The sequence below is a fragment of the Cupressus sempervirens genome, chromosome 1 (genome assembly GCF_028749045.1).
Source record: "Cupressus sempervirens isolate cs-2001-9-10 chromosome 1, ASM2874904v1, whole genome shotgun sequence".
NCBI classification, from domain to species: domain Eukaryota; kingdom Viridiplantae; phylum Streptophyta; class Pinopsida; order Cupressales; family Cupressaceae; genus Cupressus; species Cupressus sempervirens.
The window spans coordinates 679,668,272-679,689,919 of record NC_143118.1 but is presented as its reverse complement, the minus strand read 5'-3'; the positions used below and the strand labels follow the sequence as shown (position 1 = coordinate 679,689,919).

At 36.6% G+C, this 21,648-nt stretch overlaps 1 pseudogene; it reads right to left on the bottom strand.

Annotated features, from left to right (window-relative positions):
- Nucleotides 1–5,677: 5,677 nt before the first annotated feature.
- LOC149579729 (scopoletin glucosyltransferase-like) lies at nt 5,678–7,474 on the bottom strand (annotated as a pseudogene).
- Between the last annotated feature and the right edge of the window lie 14,174 nt (nt 7,475–21,648).

The following is a 21,648-nucleotide window of genomic DNA, read 5'->3' as shown; positions in this document are numbered from 1 at the left end:
ATAATATGCTCAAAAACCAAAAGGATACAAAATGAACTCCTCTATAAAGGTAGAGAAATTGAAAATGTGAAATAAGACCAAGTATGAGAGCTTGATCTATCTAATAATGGATAAACCTACAAGAAAGTGGATCCATGGAACCAAAAATGGTGCAAATTGGTGGCATGAAGTTATAAACATGAGAGCCAAGGTGTTGTGAGAATTCAACCAAGTGAGTGTCTAAGATTGTAAGATTGTCTAAAAGTTTATTAGCAAACCATATACGGGTTGAAAATTGTTTATGATGGACTTGAATGGAATCTATATAGAAAAGCCATAATTTTGGGGAGTTACAAATATAGGTTCGTAAATTCATAATGCTCCAATGAAATCCTACACATCTCTATATTTATGGAAAAAAGTGCACCATGTAGACATCTTTGTGATGTGAACCTATCCAAATAATTTACAACTACATGTTGGGAATCTTTGAGTCAAGTGATGAGTGGGCCACTAACAAAGATGATGAGTGTGAAAAAATCTTACATCTTAGGCTAACTTGGAAAAATGTGATCTAATGGAATCTTACACATGGTTGTAAAATTTTAGCCATTATAATATGTTCCAAATATAGTCTTCTATTGTGGATCACATTTAATTTGTCCAGCCCTTCAAATTATCCATATCTAACTAGATACATGAAAGATGAGATGGGAGAGACCGACAATCTCTAATGACTAATATAAAAGAATCTAAAAGGTAACTAATAGCTTACAAGCAAAAGAGAAATATAGATATATATTTGAAAAATTAAATCAAATTAGAATTGTCAAGATCATTTGAAAGAAAAGATTGAAAGCTAGATTTTTTAGGATTAAATAGTAAAGAAGTCTCTATAACACCAAGTCTACTAAAAAAAAAACCTCCTAGTCTTTTTCCAACTCAAAAGGAACAATATAATTCCTTAAGCATAAACTAATAATTTACTTCATTTAATAGGAAATACTCCTATCATTGGTACATAAATATAAATAGCCAACAAACCATCTCTTAGAGCAACACATAAAACTATTTGGAAAATAATGGGATCTTCTTCTAAAACTTCAAACATAATAATAATTATGGATATCTTTATACATAGAACAAAACTTTGACTAGAAAACATCACTATCCATCATAGTATCTGATGTAATCAACCTCACCACACAACATTGCTATCAATCATAGTATCTAATATAGTATCTAATGTAACCAACCTCTAGGACACAACCTCACTTTAATCATAGTATGATGATTATGAAGTTTGATTTAGTACTAAAGTGTTTGAAGTGACTATAGGATAATTAGACATAATTGATTCACCCCCCTACCCCAGTTATCTAACAACCCTTGCTTTGGTGTTTCTACTCTATAGATAGATGTTAAACATGATTAAATTGATGATCAATAACTCAGTAAAGAAGTTTAAAAATTGATGATGTAAAACATAAATGAGACAAGAATAATAATATGCTCAAAAACCAAAAGGATACAAAATGAACTCCTCTATAAAGGTAGAGAAATTGAAAATGTGAAATAAGACCAAGTATGAGAGCTTGATCTATCTAATAATGGATAAACCTACAAGAAAGTGGATCCATGGAACCAAAAATGGTGCAAATTGGTGGCATGAAGTTATAAACATGAGAGCCAAGGTGTTGTGAGAATGCAACCAAGTGAGTGTCTAAGATTGTAAGATTGTCTAAAAGTTTATTAGCAAACCATATAAGGGTTGAAAATTGTTTATGATGGACTTGAATGGAATCTATATAGAAAAGCCATAATTTTGGGGAGTTACAAATATAGGTTTGTAAATTCATAATGCTCCAATGAAATCCTACACATCTCTATATTTATGGAAAAAAGTGCACCATGTAGACATCTTTGTGATGTGAACCTATCCAAATAATTTCCAACTACATGTTGGGAATCTTTGAGTCAGGTGATGAGTGGGCCACTAACAAAGATGATGAGTGTGACAAAATCTTACATCTTAGGCTAACTTGGAAAAATGTGATCTAATGGAATCTTACACATGGTTGTAAAATTTTAGCCATTATAATATGTTCCAAATATAGTCTTCTATTGTGGACCACATTTAATTTGTCCAGCCCTTCAAATTATCCATATCTAACTAGATACATGAAAGATGAGATGGGAGAGACCGACAATCTCTAATGACTAATATAAAAGAATCTAAAAGGTAACTAATAGCTTACAAGAAAAAGAGAAATATAGATATATATTTGAAAAATTAAATCAAATTAGAATTGTCAAGATCATTTGAAAGAAAAGATTGAAAGCTAGATTTTTTAGGATTAAATAGTAAAGAAGTCTCTGTAACACCAAGTCTACTAAAAAAAAATCCTCCTAGTCTTTTTCCAACTCAAAAGGAACAATATAATTCCTTAAGCATAAACTAATAATTTACTTCATTTAATAGGAAATACTCCTATCATTGGGGCATAAATATAAATAGCCAACAAACCATCTCTTAGAGCAACACATAAAACTAATTGGAATATAATGGGATCTTCTTCTAAAACTTCAAACATAATAATAATTATGGATATCTTTATACATAGAACAAAACTTTCACTAGAAAACATCACTATCCATCATAGTATCTGATGTAATCAACCTCAACCACACAACATTGCTATCAATCATAGTATCTAATATAGTATCTAATGTAACCAACCTCTAGGACACAACCTCACTTTAATCATAGTATCAAATGTAAGATAAGATTAAGACATGCCTAATTTTAAAGTTATTTTAAACCACACATTGATAATGAATCTCAACCTTTTAATGAATAATTATTCTATTTGTAATTTAATCAATCCTTTATAATATTTTTTTTTATCAAAATGATATCTTTAAATAACTAAATTGACACATCAATATCTTTAAGACTCAATCTCATAAATAATTATTATTTCTTAAAATTATTAATAAAAATTAATAAATATGATCTATTATTTAAATTTAAAAATATAGCTTAATCTAAAATTCAAAAAGTATTAAAATCTAAACTTGAGCTAATGAATGAGATGAACAATATATAAATAGCGAGAAGACTGAAAAGTAGAGTTGATGTTAAGCCATAAAAATTTAGTGGGCACCTAATGCATTGAAAAAAAGAAAATAATGTTAAAAGCCATGTAAGTGTAGTGTGTCCTAGTGTGCACTTCCGTGCTTATATATATATATATATATATATATATATATATATATATATATATATATATATATATATATATATATATATATATATATATATATATATATATTAGAGGGGTTCCATAGTTATGATAGTTTTGTCATAGATACCTTATAATTATTGTTTTTAAAAGAGTTCAAAAAAGTAAAACACATATACTAATAGTCAATCATATATATACTAAGCATGATGGTGCAGGAGCACCCACATAAAGATTGTACATGTTGCTGCATTTCAGACTCTACTGAGTTGCAGAAGTTACCAAGGACCAAAAATTTAAGATCTTTTCTTGGGATTTGTTCATACCATTGTGGGTCATTCTTCCCTATTCTTTATTGATCTAGAGTATTCTGTAAGTTGTTTTGACGGGAAGTCTCTTTGGCTCAGCTTTCCTATTTTAGAATAATTTAGAATATTCTATAGACCATCCTAGCAAGTATAAATAGAGTTTTTAGGTTTAGGTTTAGGTCAAGTTTTTGGATACGAAGTTATGGGAAGAAGAAATCTTTAGGAGAGCAAGTGTATATATTGTTCATTTGATGAATCAATTAGAAGAATATCGTTATCTATCTCTTTGTGGTGCTGGTTCCTTTTGTTTTTACTTCCGTTGATTTTATCTCTGCATCATTTTTGGTATCAAAGCTCAACAAAAGGTCTGGGCAAAGGTGAATTGTGAGTTTGTGTTTGTTGTGATAGGTTGGGAAGAGAACCTGTAGAGTGGCCACAAGACCAGGTTGAGTGGAGAGAACCTAGATAGGAGAAAATGGTCACAAGAGGAGATTTATCTCATGATAAGAGGATACTTTTAGATGCATGGGTTTCATATTGTGATTTTCAAAAAAAAAAAAGAGAGGAAGAGAAAAAAAAGAAAAGAGAAGAGGAAGCTAGAATGAATCAAAAGATAGAAGAGAAAATGAGATTCCTAATGAGGGAACTTAAAAAAAGGGAAGAAAATTTAGTGAGACTAAAAGAGGAGTTGAAGAAAAAAATGGTAAAAGAAAATAGTGATTTGGAGAAACAATCCATTGAGATTACAAAAGTTTGTGAAGATGGAATAGAGAACTTGGTTGCCAATGAAGAGAAGACTTGTCCATTGGAATGACAAAATGAACAAATTGATGCTGATATAAAATGTTTGTAGAAAATAGTTGTTGATGAACCTTATGATAAAAAGGTTCTTGAAGATAGGAAAGAGGTTGAAGTGGTAATTGTCGATGAGCCTTGTGATGAAAAGATTCATAAAGATGGAAAAAGTGGTGGATGTGTTGGTTCTTGATGGAGCCAAGAGATGGCTTTTGAAGTTAAGAAAGAAAGTGGTATGGCCTATCAAAAGGATAATAGTTGCAGCAAGGATGAAGACTTATGATGAAGCTAAGAGGATAGATAAGGATCAAATAGTGCTGAATTTTTCTCCAAGCATGAAGATATTGAAGCATAAAGACATTGAAAAAAAGGATGCAAAGGTTCCTATAGTGAACCAAATTGATGAATTCATATATGATGAGGTCCCAATTGTTTTCTCTAATCCATTTATTGCAAGTTTACAGGAGTTCTACCTAAATTCTTATGTGGAAGAGGTTTATGAAAATATGAAAGTTGACTTAGTTAATTGGCTAGAATACAAACAACAAATACCAAGGAATTGGAAGACAAGAAAAAGGAAGGACAATCCAAGGGACTTGGATTCTATTGTCTCCAAGAATATGGTGTAGGAGCATGCACATAAAGATTGTACATGTTGCCACATTTCAAACTCTACTGAGTTGCAGAATTTACCGAGCACTAGAAATTTAAGATCTTTTCTTGGGATTTGTTTAGACCATTGTGGGGTCATTCTTCCCTGTTCTATATTGATCTAGAGTATTTTGTAAGCCGTTTTGGTGGGAAGCCTCTTTGGGTTAGTTTTCCTATTTTGTAATAATCTAGAATGTTCCATAGACCATCCGAGCAAGTATAAATAGAGTTTTAAAGTTTAGGTTTAGGTCAAGTTTTTGGATACGATGTTACGGGAAGAAGAAATCTTTAAGAGAGCAAGTGTATATATTGTGCATTTGATGAATCAATTAGAAGAATATCGTTATCTATCTCTTTTTGGTGCTGGTTCCTTTTGTTTTTGCTTCCGTTGAGTTTATCTCTGCATCACATGAGAGTCTCTTTTTAGTCTTTTAAAAACTTTTTTGGTTGGTGATTGATTAATTTGTGCAACACAATTGAGACATTTCATAAATACTAGTGAATATTTAACCACAAATAATGATATATTTTGAGTGAATTATATTTGATGCATGACAATAATAGATAGGAGAGTGTTTTGTAATGACACACTTTGATCACTTTATACTCCATGTTACTATACAGAAAAATCCCTGAATATCCACAAGCCTAAATCTTAAGTATCTTAAGTACTACACTTACCTACAGAAATGCACAATAAAAATTAACAAAATCCAACTTACTATTTAAAAATTCTTAACACATAAAGACAGCTTTGACGACTTCTGGATCTTTCCCCTATCCACTACTTGGATTCGTTGGATTTTGTTCTACCTCTCTCTAGTCCTTTGTCGGCTTTTTATTAAGCTCATACTAGTGACTTACAAAAGCTGTCAAATCTGCGACTGAAGATCCTTTCTGTTTGACAGCATTTGCAGCCGTCTTCTTCAATTTCTCTACGCGCTCTCTCATCTCTTTTCCTTTTCTCCTTCCAGAACCATTCTCAAACCCTCCCTAACCCTTTTCTCCACTGGATTTCCATCTGTGTGTTCGCACAACTGGATTCCTATACCCAATTCTGCAAAAAGCTTAGAATTGAAGTGTTGATCTCCAAACATGGGCCATGCGAGAATCGGAACACCAAGAGAAATGCTTTCAAGCGAAGAGTTCCATCCACAGTGGCTTAAGAAGGCGCCCACTGAAACATGGGAAAAAATTACCAGTTGTGGCGCCCAACCGCGTATGATTAACCCTCTCTCTTTTGTCTGCTCCAGAAAACCCTCCGGCAAATACGTGCCAGTATGATCAGTCTTCGAATCTGAGGATGCCGGTTCCATTTTTGGTCGCAGTTTAATACCCCAAACAAATGGCTGCTCGCTGGCTTCAAGACCTCTGGCCAAGGCATGTGTTTGTTCTTCTGATAAAACGTTGTGGCTTCCGAACGAAATGTACACAACGGAGTGAGGACTTTTCGAATCCAGCCAGCAAAGGAGCCCCGCTTCATCAATGTCCACCATTTTCCCTCTGCTGTTAACGTTCCCTGCTCTGCCATTCAAATTTTGTTGATGCACAGGGCCTACGGCCCAAACTGGTTTTGCCATCAAATTTTTCAAGTGCTCGACATAGGAATCCTCGATCCCGTTGAATGTATTGACCAGCGTTCCCGATCCTTTACCCATCTCCTGGAAACGCTGGTAACAGAAGAGCTGAATGGGGTTTGAGAGGTCTGGATTGAGGAATAAAGGGATACCTCATGTTTAGACAATCTGAGAGGACGAGACAAATTGCAGCTCACCACAAGACCGCCCTCCTCGTCTTTCTCCAACGCGTTTTGCAGTATCGAACATGAAAGCGAATGCATCAGTGTCATTGAGAAGGCGCCACAGATATTGAACAGAAAAGTAGCAATGTTAAATTTTTGGGCCGTGTCGACAGCCCACCTAATGAATAAATCATAGATAATACACACCGGAGGTGCTGCTGCCGCTTTTTGTAGGTTGATTTGATCCTCCATCCAAGTGTTGAAAGGGTATTGAAGTTTTTCCATCATCTCGAAGATGAGGCTAATCGACTCCACGGGAAGAAGATCGTACCTTTCTCGTCCAAGTAATCCTTCCACGGCGGGCGTAGGAAGAGCAACCAGGTGAATGTCAAGATCAACTTGAGGAAGATGTTCGTGGAGGAGGGAAACGTTAGCAGGTGTTGTGACATAACTAACGACAAGGCCGTTGGAAGCGAGAAGCTTAGCGAGGTCGAAGAAAGGAATGAGGTGACCAAGTGCTGGAAATGGCACCGCCACAACATGAGGCTTCTTCGAACCACTCATCCTCGCCGACCAAAACAAGCTGCAGAAATGAAATTACTCTGCAAGAGGGGATCTATTGTATACAATCATTTGATGCTGAAATGGGATGGTCTGAAAAATAATTCAGTGGTGTAGGTTTAGCTACGCTAGATGATAAAGGGACGCACCATAAGCTCTAAACAAAAATGCACCTATCCAAACTGACAACATGAAAGTAAATAGAATGAAGTAGAGTAGAGTAATATGTAGTATATATTATTTGATTTGACTCCACCATCAGCTCTGTTGTTTATGTTCACTTTGGAGAGTTTTGATTTCCAGTGCGCAAATAGGCCCTTAGCTAAATAGCAAAAAATATGCGCTTGATTTGACCATATCTGTAATTTATTAATTAATTTAAAAGTTACTTAATAGTGGTTCTCTAACTTTTAAATTAATTAATATATTACAGAAATGGTCAAATCAAGTGCATATTTTCTGCTGCATAGCCAGCGCCCGCAAACAGAGGTCTCACTACTTGTCTAATGCAGAATTCATGTGCTCATTTGTGCCGCATCAGCTCTCAAAGCCCATTTTTGGGACTATACTATCTATCTTGGTGGTTCCCTATCTCCAATTCCTGGAGATTTTTTTAGGCCCTTTACATGTGCAGACAGGGCTCAAGTCAGCTCCAAGTCAGATCGGTAAGTGTGAGTTGGGCATGGGCTGGTCGAGCTATGCTAAGTGAGAGTCGCCAAGTTACATAGAGGGTGTGCTATGACTGGTGATTAACCCACCTTGTGCATTCAGTGGATGGGTACATGTACCTTGGGAAGGCATTTCAAGCTGGAGGCCAGAGGGTCCTATTTTATCAGAGAGTTCGGTGCTACTTTTCTCATTGTGGAGGGGGAGTTTATCATTGGTGGAGTGAGAGTCTCTTCGTCCATATTACCGATCATGGGCCCTCCAATTTCGGCCTTCATATGCATTCCCATCTATGGGATTTTTAACTTTTTGCCACAGTTTCAATTTTTTAAATGGTGGTTTTGGTTTCAACATGGGAACATTTTTGTGCCCACACATCTTTTGTCTCAGCCGCAGGTTAGTGACTGCTACATGTAGTCCGGTAGCTGTTACCGGTACCCCTACACAATCACTATTCAAACCACGAATCAACCTCACGTCAGTGATGGAAGGCACATTCAATGGTGGGCAGTTGCCCGACGGTTGGATCTGCGACCTCTTTTTCTAGAAGACCTGAATGCAGGGTATCTGTGGCTGCCGACAGAGTTTTCAAGACCCGTGATCCTTTTTTATTGGATTTGTTTGAATTTTTTCGTAGTTTGTCCCTTCGGGCAGTTTTTCGAGCATTGATGGTCATTTATGGCACTGGCTACCGTGCAACTTATGCACTGTTGATAGCTGTGCCCAATGCTCCTCGTGCCAGGCTGCTCTGCCATGCAATGGAGGCACCGGCTATGGTGCAACATATTTGCACCGTACCGTTAACATTTCCGTCACCCGACTCCTCTGACACTTCCGTCCTCCTTGATTGTCTGTTATGCGCTGTTTCCAAAATCCGTAGTTTCGACTTCCATTTTCGCACGCCATTTTTTTCTTCACAATTGAATATGAGAAATATTATTAATCTCCTATCTTGACACCCAACAAAAATCATATTATATGTTAGTAGTTTTGGTTTTAAAAATGAGGGCTGTTAATTTCATTTATATAATTTTAAAACTTAAATTGTCACGTTATACTCATTTCATGATAATATTGTAGGGTTAGATATTTTCAAGTTAAAATATATATACTATTTTCAATTTTGAATTGTTATAATATTATAAACCCTACAATATTAATAGATTTAAAATATTTATATAATATGTTAATAATATTATTATTTTTATAATGAACTATTGTAATAGATAATTTAAATTATTATGATTATTTATGATCCATTTATTAACTTTTTAATGTGTTTAATTTAAATAAATTTTTAATAATTACTATTCATATATTTTATTAATAATATGTATCTAATTTAAATATTATTGTATTTTAACAAACTTTTAATAGATTTAAAATATTTATATAGTATGTTAATAATAATATTATTTTTATAATAAGTATTTATATTAGTTTACTATAAAATTTGATGTCGATTGTATATTAAATATTTCTCATATTCAATTGTAATCTCGTATTTCTCATATTATTAATATACTCCTATATTATTAAAAATAGGATTGTAATCTTGTTAGAACTTCTACTTAATGTGTTAGTTGGCTGATTCTGGCTGATAGTTGGACTTTGAACTTGGTGGTTAAGGCTCACCTCCCCGCCCTCTTTTGATGTTGTACCTTTTTTGTTCTCTCGATTATTTAATTTAAGAAACTTCATTTCTTCTAAATAATTCTAAAATTTGTCTTTTGTATTTTTTATAATTGTAAAATCTATCTTTTTCTATAATTTTTCCATTTTTCAATTTATAACTTACATACTATGTACTTTTTTTAGTTTTTCTATTTTCTAATTCTTAATTATATTTTACTTTGCTTATTTTAATTATCTTTTTAGAATTTAATTAATTTTTTTTAAAGCGTAATTTTTTTTAATGTAAATGATAAAATTTTAATTAATAATATGATCAAAACTATTTATCTTTAAATTTCTTAAGATTTTATACAACTAAAATGATTTAAATGAAATAATATTTTAGAATCAACTACCTTATTGCCTTATGTTTTCTACATATTGTGTTATAATGTAAATTTAATAAGTTTCAAATCTATAAATTTGTAAAATATTAATTGAAAAACTAATTGTAATTTTTGGTTTACTATTTATACATAAGTTAATAATCATGTTTATTTTTAAAAAGGTATTTATTTGTCTTTAAAATATTCGCTATTATTATAAAATAATATAATTAACATTATAATTTTTTTTATGGGTAAGAAGCTGAAGCCAAGGTTAATTATTATTTGTTATGAGTAATTATTTTTATTATTAGTTAAGATTGAGTACAATCGAAGCCAAGACCTCCCAGACAAGAGTTATTGCCTACAACTGACATTATAATTATAATAATAACTATAATTAGATAAAATATTATAGCTATAATTTATTTTTTTTGGAAAATATTAAACACCGATTGTTATACTTTTTCTTTTTCATTGACTCATGAATCATTTCATCTACCTAAGTTTTTTATGTTTAATCTACTATTTATTCTCTTTTGTGTACAAATTTATGCAACTTTTTATATCCTATCTTAAACTTTAAGTGTATAGTATAATCTCACTCAATGCTTTGTATGGATTTCTTATAGATAGTTAAAAACATTATTAAAAATTCACATGTAATTTTTTTAAAAACATTATAAAAAGTATGAATACAAATAGATTTCTAACATCTAAATGAACCAAATTTAATTCTTCTCCAATAAAATTTATTAAGAAAAATAAAATAAATTTTAATTTAAAATTATATTAGTTGTCAAGATTACTTTAAAAATAAACCATTAAATTTATTTATAACATTCATATATTTTCTACATTAATATCTTCTACAATTCTTTTTTATAAAATTGATTTTTAGTTTATTGTTACATATTTTGTCTCCCGCCAAAAATTCAAATTTGTATGCCCAGCCTGTCCAATGGCTACTTCCAGTTTAATATTATTTAATCCCTTGGAAATATCAAAAAGTCAACGACCAAAGCCTTGGGTTATTTCTTTATTTCCTAAGTGACTGCGCTTTAACATTTCTGTGGACCCACAACTCTCCTACCGTTGGATCTTCTCAGGATCTACGACCCTTGCCATGTCGCTATGAGAAAATGCTCGACCTTTAGCTATAGTGGCATAGTGAGTGTTTTCCATGTGGATCGGCGGGCCCAATTTGGCAGTGGTGGCATTTTTGTTTCTCTAGCGCCAAGTTTTGATAAGGCCCGGCACTCGCTATCTCGCTATCAAAAAACTCAAGCATCTCGCTGTTAGCGACATAGCGAGTCACCGTGAAATGAGTGATGGTGGGACCTCATGTGACGTGGAAGGGTGACAATGCTTAAGTGGGATTCTGACCATCAGATCAATGCAAAATCAACAGTCCTCACTATCTTGCTATGGAAAGTTGCAAGTTGTTTACCCATAGCGACATAGCGAGTATGGAACCCACCAATCTTCATAATGCTTGATGCAGTTTCTTCACCCTTGGATTGACCTCAAATCAATGGCTTTCGCTATCTTGCTATGGGAAGTTGCTTGAAGGATATGTATAGTGAGATAATGATTTGCTGTCGCGTGTCTTTGTGGGGCCAGGTTTGTTCCACAAGCCATAGGGTGGACCCTGAACTAGTGATGCATCAGGAATGTGCATACAAATTAATGACACGTTGGTAGTTGATTGATTCCTCATTGGCTAGGGTGATGACAGTGCAAAATGTGGGCCAGTGCCTTCAATGAGTCTTTCACTATCGTTAGATCAGCATGGATCTATGGTTCTAACTAACTCGCTATGGAAAGATGCACGCTATTTAGGTATAGCGAGTTAGCAACCTAGCAACACATGGATTGTGGGTCCTGTTTCCCTTGGCGGGCCGCAAAAGCAAGAACTTACTAGAAAAGTTGGAAAAAGGCCAAGTTTCTATTGGTCAGCACATTGATAGATTGGGTGTATCTTCAGGACCGTCGGATGGTAGAAGATCGATGTTTCTCGCTATGTCGTTATAAGAAATGCTCGATCTTTAGCTATAGCGACATAGCAAGGATTTTCCATGTGTCCTTAGAGTTTTGTGGGTCCAATTCAAAATAAGTAAAAAAATGTGTCAATAGTGAAGGAGAGGTACGTGGGCAGTTTTCATTAGATTGACTGGCCAACTTGTCAAGAGGAATGCTAGATTATTTTTCGTTTCCCATTATCATAGGATTTTTATCAATTGACGATACGCGCTAATTCGCTATGAAAAGATGTGTGAAATATATGTATAATGAGGTAGCGAGTGAGGGACCCACCATTGTTCTCATTAGGTTATATCAAATGTCATCCACAGGATCAAAGCAAAATCAACGACCATCGCTATCTCGCTATGGAAAGGAGCTCGAAGGTTATGTATAGCGAGATAGCAATTTAGCGACATGTGTCTTTGCAGGCCCAGCCAAGGTTGACAGTTAAGGGTTGGCAGTTATGTTGTAGGCCGTCGCGGTCAAGATTTAAAAGGATGGTCAACCATGTTAGACTTCTGCAAGGTGGAAAAATAAAAGGAGGTTATTGGCCCACGTGGCCCATTTTGGATGCAGAGTTTGGTCGACTTGCTGACCCCGCTGATTCAGGCGCTCAGGAATGAAGAAGTCGAGATTTTTTATGTGATCTAATCTCTGTAATCAATCCCAACCACCAGAAGTGAATGTGAAACAAAGAAGAACACTCCACCGCCCCCTAGTTGATCCATCTACCTGGTCAGAGCACAGTTATGGCATCGCTTCTATCTTCTCAAGGCCCTGTTTTAGTTAAAAATCAAATTTCATGGTACCTAAAGCTATACTTGGATCATATTTCTTCAGATCCCCATCATTGTTCCTGATAGAGCCTTGATGGCGGTGGTTGCAGGATGGTTTTAGAGGGAAAATCTCAGTTATGCCTGAACTATAAAGGCAATTTTTGTGAATTTTTGTAAAAAAGGTCGATCATTCTCTATTGTTCTCTGCCATTGCTCTGCAATTCCAGTGTAACATCCCCTGTGCCTCTGAACTGCATGATTTCTGCCTTATCTCTTTCAGCCATTGGTGTGAAGTGCAAGAACTCTTTGCCTCCACTAGTGTTTTGTGGAAATCAGTAACCTGCATGACTGTATCTCCTTGGATCCATGAATGATAATATAAGTGAATATCCCTTTCCTTGTGTCATTCATCTTGGTCTTCTAATCAACATGTGGTTATTAGATTAAAGCAAGTCTGAATGTGTATATCCTTAGTTTCATTCTAGTTCAATAGTGCATATATGGAAAGAGATTGGTTTGAACACTCTATTTTGGTGCATCACCTCTTTAGATTAGATTAGATTAGAGAGATTTGCTTTCATGCTCTCCTTCTCCCTTTTCCTCTCTAAGAGTAGTTAGGTGCATCCTGATAGTAAGAGGAAGTCGGCCTTCTCCGGAGACTCAACCTCATAGTTCAAGTCCCATAGCTTGGAGGTTGTTTCCATGTTTCATTAGGTTGTCCTCACACATAAGCTTTGGACAAGGGTGCAAACCTAAGTGACAATAGTTGTTGGCACGTCCGATGGGACTAACTTTTAGAAAATTTCAAGCCTATTGGTGTCAAAAGGGAAGATTTCAAGATCAATACTGAGGAGTTAGTACTAGCTTCGGTGTTTAAGCCTTCAAGAGGCTCATTCTTCAAAGTACCTGGCGACTCTGAGCTTCAAATACATATATGGTTCTAGACCAAAGTTGCAATGATTCATGCCTAGAGCTAAAACAAGGGCATCTTCTAGAGGTAAGTTTCAGTATCAAGAGCTTTCATTTTCAAACCCTAGAAGAAGGAAGACTAGAATATCTTTATCACCAGTTAGGAGTGCAGTAGTAACAAATATACCTACAAGATCTATCTCTACTCCTCCGACTGTTAGATCTCAGCCTAGACTACCATCAATACATATTAATAGATCACTTGTCTATATGGCGTTGCCTAGAGCTCATATTTTTGCCACCTTTAATGGTGGGAGCCCCCTCTTATTAGCCCAAAGACATGACATACCAGTAGCTACCCTCAAAAGTCTACCAGAGTTTACTAGTGAAACTTCTATCTCCCCCTCAAAACACATTCAAGAGGTTGCAAATGTCTGTAATATTCATGGTATTATAGAGGATGATGTTGCAGTTAGGCTCCTAGCCTCATCCTTGAAAGGAAAAGCACTACAGTGGTATAGAGGTTTAGCTCATGGTTCTATAACAGATTGGGATGGATTAGGAGCAGGATTGTGCAAATATTTTGAGGACAAAGGTGACTATTTTTCACTTTTAGAATAGTTGACCACTATAAAAAGAGCCCCCCATGAATGTATGACTAATTTTAATTATAGAATTCAAAAGACATGGGCTAGAATACCTACTTCAGTGAAGCCTACCCCTGGTAATGCCTTCTTGCATTATCTTAGAGCTTTTAACAGTGATATTGCCACTACAATCCAAACTATGGGAGGAGATACCTTGCCTAATGCCTATGACATAGCAATAAGGGAAAAAAATATATTGATACAAGGAGGTAAGCTAGCTCCAAGGCCTCCTATGCCTTTCTTCCCTAATGTTCCAAATCATCAACTAGCAATGTCTCCCCTTCCCACAACTTCTACATCACAGTCCCTTGTCCCAGTCCCTCAAGCTTCCACATCCTCAAATGGGATAGATGAAATCAAAGAGATGATGCAATCTCTGATGCAGAACATGGACAAAAGAGAGAAGAACCTTGATAAAAAATTGCAAGATCAAGGAAAGAAGTTAGAAGATCAAGGAAAGAGGCTGGAGGATAATTTCTCTACGATGCAGAAAATAAGCAACAAGGTGGTGACCTTAGAAAGACAAGATCAAGGTAGTAAACCTCATCAATTGCAATATCAAACTCCAAGTAGTGGTAGGCCTCCAAATCCTAATCATTGGAACAATTCTTTTGATCAGAGTAGGCAGGGTGGCCATCCTTCAACCTCAAATGTAAACCAAAGTAGGGCCATAGTCCCTCAAAACAATATGGCTCAAGATCAAGATTTTTGCCCCTCCTGTAACTACTCCTATGCCTATTGTATGTGTTAGAAGGCTGAATCTTTCATGGCTTTGATAGTCCAAGAACCTATAGCAAAACCATTATACAAGGAGGACCAATTTAAAGATGCCTTAGATATGCAAAGACAGGGTGATTGCTCTTTTATGAATCATCAAATGGAGGAGCATTGTAATGTAAACCAAGATTCCATTGCTCATAACACTAAAAGAAAAAGAAGAGCTATGGAAGATGTTGTCCCTCCTCCTCCCAATCAGGCCTCAACTTCAAATATAGTATCTCACGAGCAAGCAACAAATGAGTAATCAAATGTTTCTTAGTAGCAAAGACAAAATCATAGCAGAAAAGATATAAGTGATCCTCAGGTTTTTTCATCTCAACCTCATATAATTGCAGCTCCCAAAGCTCCTACCAAAGCACCTACTATGCCATTTAGTGTGGTAGAGAAAATGAAGAAGACAAATGTGAACATCTCCATGTGGCATGTTGTTGCTACTATACCCATGCAAAGGAGGTTGTTGCAGCAAGAATTGGAAAGAATTGAACCAAAGGATCAGCCACTCAGCATGGAAAGTGCCACAAGCCTAGTACGACCATCAAGGGAGGTAGAAACAAGCAAAAAGGTTAGACCTCCTCCATTCTATGTTTCTCTAATTATAGGGGGCAAGCTAGTCCATAATTGCATGATTGATTGAGGGGCTAGCAGTTCAGTGATGCCTAGGTGTGTTGCCGATGCTTTGGGAATGAAATATGAGCCCATTGTTAAGGATGTGTTACAGTTGGATGGTAGTACTGTCAAGATTGTAGGGATCCTTAGGGATGTGGAGATGGCCTTACATGCATGCCCTGGTTATACTGTAACCCAAGATATCTCTGTTGCTGAGGTCAAGCCATATTTTGCCATCTGTTTGTCAAGAGACTTTACTACCCAAATAAGTGGTTTCATATCTTCTGATTGGTCATATATGTCTTTTAAGATAGATATTGAGCCAATGCTTCAATCAGAGCAGAGCCTCAAGCCCTCCATCATACTGAACCCTACAACCCAAATCTCATCAGCATGAATTGCCCTATTCTAGAGATGGATGAGACTGACATAGTGAATGAGCCCACCACTTCCCTAGCAGAGATACCTGATTTCTTCTTGGATGAGTGGGCTGATGCATATCAATTTAATTCTACATCAGAAATCCTTGAGATAGGTCTCAGTACATATTGTATATTGGAAAAAGATGCTCTAGTCCCCAATCTTATGGAGACTGAAGAAGATGTAAGTGGGATATGGAGTATTTACTTTGATGGATCAAGGAATAAAAATGGATCAGGGGCTGGTGTGATGTTGATTTCTCCTTTAGGCTCCAATTCAATTGCACTAATAATGTAGCTGAGTATGAATCCTTGATTCAAGGTCTCCTACTTGCTAAAAAAAGAGGAATTCAAGCCTTAAGGGTGTATGGAGATAGTGATTTGGTGGTTAATCAAGTGAGAAATTAGAATATCACCAAAAATGGTTTAATCAAGTCTTATAAAAATAGAGTATGGGATTTTCTTGAGGGTTTTAATGCATTTAATATTCAAAGCATCCCTAGGAAAGAAAACAGGCATGCTGATAGACTTGCAATGATAGGTGCATCTTATGATGTACTAGGGAACCTTGAGAAGGAGGAGAAGTAGAAAATCAAAATGGTAGTAAGGCTTGCCATCCTTGATAACAACACCCATTGGCAGGTGTTTGAGTCTGATGAGCAAATTGTGAGCTTCTTGCAGAATGAGGCAGAGTTTTCAGATAGGAACTAGTTGAGACTGCATGATCAGTATGGTGACCAAATCATTCATCTCAGTTCCAACAAGCTACCTAAAGGTCTCATTACCTTAGAGATTATTTTTAATCCTGATGATCAAGCAAGAGGCAGGGCCATGAACCTAGTTGCTGATGAAGGTGACTATGCTCCAGTCATGGTTGCTGATGGAAAGTCCTTAAACATGGGTAAGGTATGTTCTAAAATTGAACAAGAAAATTTTATTCATCTATTTCAAGAATTTAATGATATATTTGCTTGGACATATGATGACTTAAAGGGCTTTGACCCTAGGTTGTTTCAGCATACCATAGATTTGATTGATGATGTAAAACCAGTAAGACAAAAATAAAGGCCAGTAAACCCCAAGATTGAACCCTTAATGAGAAAAGAGCTATCCAAATTGATTGAGGCCAATATAATTTTCCCTATCAAGCACTCATCATGGGTAGCAAACCTTGTCCCTATTAGGAAGAAGAACAGAGAAATTAGATTGTGTGTGGACTTTAGGGACCTTAACCAAGCTTCCCTTAAAGATCACCATCCTCTCCCTTCTATGGAGCAGATTTTGTCCAAAGTCAGTGGTTCAAAGAGATTTTCATTTCTTGATGGATTTTCTGGCTACAATCAAGTGCTGGTTAAAGAGTTTGATAGGTACAAGACTGCATTTACCACTAAATGGGGTACCTATGCTTCTTGTAAGATGCCATTTGGGCTAACCAATGCAGGTGCTACATTTCATAAGGCAATGGAGATGGCCTTCAAAAGATTGATTGATAGGTTTGTCTTGGTTTACCTTGATGATATTACTGTGTATTCTAGGAATGCAGAGGATCATTTTGATCATCTAAGACAGGTATTCTTAAGATGTAGAGAGTTTGGGGTTTCCCTTAACCCAAGCAAGTGTGTCTTTGCTACTAACCAAGGAAGATTATTAGGACATATTGTATCTAAGGATGGCTTAACTATTGATCCAGAGAGAACAAAAGCAATACTTTCCCTCCCTCTTCCTAAACACAAGAAAGGGTTTCAAAGTTTCCTTGGTAGGATAAATTTTGTGAGAAGATTTATCCCTAATCTTGCTACCATGGTGAAACCTCTTACAACTATGCTCAAGAAAGGTATAGTCTTTGCATGGACCAAGGAAGGGAAGGAAAGTTTGAAGAGATCAAGGCAGCCATAGCCTTAGCCCCTACTCTCATGAACCCAAATTTTGAAAAGGATTTCATTCTTTATACCTTAGGTGGTGAGTCAAGTATCTCTCCTATCTTGACTCAAACAAATGACAAGATTGAAGAGCAGCCCATAGCTTTCTTTAGTGAAGGGCTTAAAGAATATGAAGATAAATACAGCTATGTGGAAAAGCAAGTCCTTGCAGTCATCAGAGCTTTAAAGAAGTTTAGACACCTCCTATCTCATAATAAGATTCATTTGTTAGTACCCCATGCCAGTGTGAAGGATTTCCTTTTGAGCAAAGATATTAGTGAGAATAGAGCTGGTTGGATTACAAAGGTAATGAAATATGATGTTGACATTCAGATTACCAAGCTGGTAAGAGGGAGGGGATTGTGTAAATATGTGCTATCATCTCAAGAACCAGATGAGGAATCTGCTATGATACTGACAGAGCAACAAGAGGTAAGAAATGATGGCCCAAGGAGTTGGATGGATGATATGAAGAGTTTCTTGCTAGGCAATGGATACCCTCAGGGATTAGACAAAGCTAAGAGGAGACAATATAGATTACAGTCAATTCCTTATATCATAGTTGATGGTGTCCTCTTTAGGAAAGATTTTAATGGAGCCCTATTAAGATGCCTTGATATAGACCAGGCTAAAAGAATGATCAAAGAACTTCATGATGGTCCTGATGGTGGCCACTTCTCAGCAAGGACAACTACACTAAAGATCATGAGGGCTGGTTATTAATGGCCATCTCTATTTCATGATTGTCATAAGTATGTAAGGAAGTGTGAAAAATGTTCCTTCTTCTCTGGCAAACAAAAACTTTTAACTCTTCCCCTTCATCCTATCCAGGTGGATCAACCTTTTGCTCCATGGGGATTGGATTTCATAGGCCCTATCAATCCTCCTTGTAGTTTAGGTCACAAATGGAATTTAGTTGCTACAGATTACTTCACCAGATGGACAGAGGCAGTTGCACTGAAGGATGCCACTAAATCTTCAGTTGTTGATTTCCTTGATGGGATGGTGACTAGGTTTGGTGCCCCTTCAACTATTATTTTGGATAATGCAAGGTCTTTTGTTGGAGCTCAGATCTATGCATGGGAAGTGGATCATAATATCTATTTGAGCACATCCTCAGGGTAATGGTTTGGTTGAGTCCTCCAACAAGAACCTGATTAGAATCATAAAGAGAACAAATGAAGATAACCAGAGGTGTTGGCATAAAAAATTGAAGACAACTCTATGGGCTGATATGATAACACCTAAAAGATCAATAGGGAACTCACCATTCATGTTAGTCTATGGCAGAGAAGCAGGGCTTCCAATTTCATTGGAGTTCCCAGCCCTGGAGTTAGCTCATTAGTTGGAACTAATTGAAGATGATGCCATGATAGTGAGAGTGGCAGAATTGATGGAGCTGGAAGAGAAAAGAAATCAGGCCATGTAGACCCTAGAGACACACCAACGATAGGTAAAGAAGAGTTTTGAGAAAAGGGCTAGGGTTAGGGTCTTCGGGGAGGGAGATTTGGTTCTGAAATGTGACACAGATAGGGAAAAACTAGGAAGACTCTCAAAATTTGACACATTGTGGAGTGGTCCCTACCTAATTGAAAGTTGTAAATAGGCCAATGCTTTCCAGTTAAGCAGGCCTGGTGGTGGAATTCTGCCCATCCCAGTCAATGGGATTTATCTTAAGCCATGTTTCTGATAGGGTTTGAGGTTCCATGTACATATTAGCATAGTTTTCTTTTTGTTGGTTTCCTATTTTCCCAGAAGTGCACAAGCACAAGTTTTTGTCTCTGTGAGATAGAAATTTTTGAAATTTTGAAGGTTGCAGATGAAGGTTTTGGTCTCTGGTTCTAGTTGCAGAGACAAGGGTTTTTTTAGTGTTTTTCTATCTCAAAGGTAGGGTTAGGGTTTCATAGTGCTCAGGATCTACATATCTTCTCGACTCTATAGCCTAATGGATGCTTTAGGCCACTAGTCTTATGCATAGCTAGCTTGCGTCCCCTCTAAGTCACTAGAAATGTTACATATTTTGTCTCTTGCCAAAAATTCAAATTTGTATGCCCAGCCTATCCAACGGCCACTTCCATTTTAATATTATTTAATCCCCTAGAAATATCAAAAAATCAACGACCAAAGCCTTAGGTTATTTCTTTATTTCCTAAGTGACTGTGCTTTAACATTTCTATGGACCCACAACTCTCCTGCCGTTGGATCTTCTCAGGATCGACGACCCTTGCCATGTCGCTATGAGAAAATGCTCGACCTTTAGCTATAGCGACATAGCAAGTGTTTGCCACGTGGATCGGTGGGCCCAGTTTGGCAGTGGTGGTGTTTTTGTTTCTTTGGTGCTGAGTTTTGATAAAGCTCGGCACTCGCTACCTCGCTATCAAAAAACTCAAGCATCTCACCATTAGCGACATAGCGATTCACCATGAAATGAGTGATGGTGGGACCTCATGCAACGTGGAAGGGTGAAAATGCTTAAGTGGGATTCTAACTGTCGGATCAATGCAAAATCAACAGTCCTCGCTATCTTGCTATGGAAAGTTACAAGTTGTTTACCCATAGCGACATAACGAGTATGGGACCCACCAATCTTCAGAATGCTTGATGCACTTTCTTCACCCTTGGATTGACCTTAGATCAATGGCTTTCGCTATCTCACTATGGGAAGTTTCTTGAAGTATATATATAGCGATATAGCGATTCACTGTCGCATGTCTTTGTGGGGCCAAGTTTGTTCCACAAGCCACAGGGTGGACCCCGAACCAGTGATGTGTCAGGAATGAATGTATAGATTTAATGACACGTTGGTAGTTGGTTGATTCCTCATTGGCTAGGGTGATGACAGTGCAAAATGTGGGCCAGTCCCTTCAGCGAGTCTTTCACTATTGTCAGATCAGCACAAATCTATGGTCCTCGCTAACTCGCTATGGAAAGATGCATGTTGTTTAGGTATAGCAAGTTAGCGACCTGGCGACACATGGATTGTGGGTCCAGTTTCACTTGGTAGGCCGTAAAAGAAAGAAGTTATTGGACAAGTTGGAAAAAGGCCAAGTTTCTATTAGTTAGCACACTAACAGATTGGGTGTATCTTCAGGACTGTCAGATGGTGGAAGATTGATGTTTCTTGCTATGTCATTATAAGAAATGCTCGATCTTTAGCTATAGTGACATAGCAAGGATTTGCCATGTGTCCTCAGAGTTCTATGGATCCAGTTCAAAATAAGTAAAAAAATGTGCTGATAGTGAAGGAGAGGTATGTGGGCAGTTTTCATTAGATTGACTGGCCAACTTGTCAAGAGGAATGCTAGATTGTTTCTATTTTCCATGATCGTACGATTTTTATCAATCGACGATACTCGCTAACTCGCTATGGAAAGATGTGCGAAAGATATGTATAACGAGGTAGCAAGTGAGGGACCCACCATTGTTCTCATTAGGTTATTTCAAATGTCATCCACAAGATCAAAGCAAAATCAACGGCCATTGCTATCTCACTATGGAAAGGAGCTCGAAGGTTATGTATAGCAAGATAGTGATTCAGCGACACGTGTCTTTGCGGGCCCAGCCAAGTTTGACAGTTAAGGGTTGGCACTTATGTTGTAGGTCATCACGGTCAAGATTTAA